We start from the raw sequence: 3,573 nt of genomic DNA on the forward strand, positions 1-3,573 counted from the left end.
GGGTTGCCGTACCACTCTGGTGCGGAACGTGTCCTTGTGGACCTACGAAGTTCAGTAGCAACTTGATCCGAAGTACCTTGATCATCATCATTGGTTTCCTCTTCAGTTGGTGTGGGCATCACAGGAACATTTTCCTGAGCTGCACCACTTTCCCGTTCGAGAGGTAGTACTTCATCGAGTTCTACTTTCCTCCCACTTACTTCTTTCAAGAGAAACTCTTTTTCCAGAAAGCATCCGTTCTTGGCAACAAAGATTTTGCCCTCGGATCTTAAGTAGAAGGTATACCCGACAGTTTCCTTAGGGTATCCTATGAAGACGCATTTTTCCGACTTGGGTTCGAGCTTTTCAGGTTGAAGTTTCTTGACATAAGCATCGCATCCCCAAACTTTTAGAAACGACAGCTTAGGTTTCTTCCCAAACCATAATTCATACGGTGTCATCTCAACGGATTTAGACAATGCCCTATTTAAAGTGAATGTAGCTGTCTCTAGAGCGTATCCCCAAAATGATAGCGGTAAATCAGTAAGAGACATCATAGACCGCACCATATCCAATAGAGTGCGATTACGACGTTCGGACACACCGTTTGGCTGAGGTGTTCCAGGCGGCGTGAGTTGTGAAACGATTCCACATTTCCTTAAGTGTGTGCCAAATTCGTGACTTAAATATTCTCCTCCACGATCTGATCGTAGGCACTTTATCTTTCGGTCACGTTGATTCTCCACCTCATTCTGAAATTCCTTGAACTTTTCAAAGGTCTCAGACTTGTGTTTCATTAAGTAGACATACCCATATCTACTTAAGTCATCAGTGAGAGTGAGAACATAACGATATCCTCCGCGAGCCTCAACGCTCATTGGACCGCACACATCGGTATGTATGATTTCCAATAAGTTGGTTGCTCGCTCCATTGTTCCGGAGAACGGAGTCTTGGTCATCTTGCCCATGAGGCATGGTTCGCACGTGTCAAACGATTCATAATCAAGAGACTCTAAAAGTCCATCGGCATGGAGCTTCTTCATGCGCTTGACACCAATGTGACCAAGGCGGCAGTGCCACAAGTATGTGGGACTATCGTTATCAACTTTACATCTTTTGGCATCTACACTATGAACATGTGTAATATTACGCTCGAGATTCATTAAGAATAAACCATTGACCATCGGAGCATGACCATAAAACATATCTCTCATATAAATCGAACAACCATTGTTCTCAGACTTAAATGAGTAGCCATCTCGTATTAAACGAGATCCAGATACAATGTTCATGCTCAAACTTGGCACTAAATAATAATTATTAAGGTTCAAAACTAATCCCGTAGGTAAATGTAGAGGCAGCGTGCCGACGGCGATCACATCGACTCTGGAACCATTCCCGACGCGCATCGTCACCTCGTCCTTCGCCAGTCTCCGTTTATTCCGCAGCTCCTGCTGTGAGTTACAAATATGAGCAACGGCACCGGTATCAAATACCCAGGAGTTACTACGAGTACTGTAAGGTACACATCAATTACATGTATATCAAATATACCTTTGGTTTTGCCGGCCTTCTTATCTGCTAAGTATTTGGGGCAGTTCCGCTTCCAGTGAGCCTTCCCCTTGCAATAAAAGCACTCAGTCTCAGGCTTAGGTCCATTCTTTGACTTCTTCCCGGTAACTGGCTTACCAGGCGCGGCAACCTCCTTGCCGTCCTTCTTGAAGTTCTTCTTACCCTTGCCCTTCTTGAACTTAGTGGTCTTATTGACCATCAACACTTGATGTTCTTTCTTGATTTCAGCCTCTGCTGACTTCAGCAACGAGAACACTTCAGGAATGGTCTTTTTCATCCCCTGCATGTTGTAGTTCATCACAAAGCTCTTGTAGCTTGGTGGGAGCGACTGGAGGATTCTGTCAATGACCGCCTCATCTGGGAGGTTAATGTTCAGCTGGGTCATACGGTTGTGCAACCCAAACATCTTCAGGATGTGCTCATTGACAGAACTGTTTTCCTCCATCTTACAACTGTAGAACTTGTCGGAGACATCATATCTCTCGACCCGGGCATGAGCTTGGAAAACTAGTTTCAGCTCTTCGAACATCTCATATGCTCTGTGATGCTCAAAACGCTTTTGAAGCCCCGGTTCTAAGCTGTAAAGCATGCCGCACTGAATGAGGGAGTAATCATCAGCGCGAGTTTGCCAAGCATTCATAATGTCTTGGTTCTCTGGGACGGGAGCGTCACCTAGCGGTCCTTCTAGGACATATTGTTTCCTGGCAGCTATGAGGATGATCCTTAGGTTCCGGACCCAGTCCGTATAGTTGCTGCCATCATCTTTCAGCTTGGTTTTCTCTAGGAACGCGTTGAAGTTCATGTTGACATGAGCGTTGGCCATTTGATCTACAAGACATATTTGCAAAGGTTTTAGACTAAGTTCATGATAATTAAGTTCTAATCAAATTATGAACTCCCACTCAGATTAGACATCCCTTTAGTCATCTAAGTGTTACACGATCCGAGTCGACTAGGCCGTGTCCGATCATCACGTGAGACGGACTAGTCATCGTCGGTGAACATTCTCATGTTGATCGTATCTTCCATACGACTCGTGTTCGACCTTTCGGTCTCCGTGTTCCGAGGCCATGTCTGCACATGCTAGGCTCGTCAAGTTAACCCTAAGTGTTTTCGCTGTGTAAAACTGTCTTACACCCGTTGTATGTGAACGTAAGAATCCATCACACCCGATCATCACGTGGTGCTTAGAAGCGACGAACTGTAGCAACGGTGCACAGTTAGGGGAGAACACTTCTTGAAATTTTTGTAAGGGATCATCTTATTTACTACCGTCGTCCTAAGTAAACAAGATTCATAAACATAATAAACATCACATGCAATTATATAGTTGTGACATGATATGGCCAATATCATATAGCTCCATTGATCTCCATCTTCGGGGCTCCATGATCATCTTGTCACCGGCTTGACACCATGATCTCCATCATCATGATCTCCATCATCGTGTCTTCATGAAGTTGTCACGCCAACGACTACTTCTACTTCTATGGCTAACGCGTTTAGCAATAAAGTAAAGTGAGTTACATGGCGTTCTTCAATGACACGCAGGTCATACAAAAAATAAAGACAACTCCTATGGCTCCTGCCGGTTGTCATACTCATCGACATGCAAGTCGTGAATCCTATTACAAAGAACATGATCTCATACATCACAATTCATCATTCATCACAACTTCTGGCCATATCACATCACATGATCAATCGCTGCAAAAACAAGTTAGACGTCCTCTAATTGTTGTTGCATCTTTTACGTGGCTGCAATTGGGTTCTAGCAAGAACGTTTTCTTACCTAAGAATAACCACAACGTGATTTTGTCAACTTCTATTTACCCTTCATCAGGGACCTTTTCATCGAATCCGCTCCAACTGAAGTGGGAGAGACAGACACCCGCCAGCCACCTTATGCAACTAGTGCATGTCAGTCGGTGGAACCGCTCTCACGTAAGCGTACGTGTAAGGTTGGTCCGGGCCGCTTCATCCCATAATACCGCCGAAGCAAGAAAAGACTAGTAGAGGCAA

Source organism: Triticum dicoccoides, chromosome 6B, assembly GCF_002162155.2.
Source record: "Triticum dicoccoides isolate Atlit2015 ecotype Zavitan chromosome 6B, WEW_v2.0, whole genome shotgun sequence".
NCBI classification, from domain to species: Eukaryota; Viridiplantae; Streptophyta; class Magnoliopsida; order Poales; family Poaceae; genus Triticum; species Triticum dicoccoides.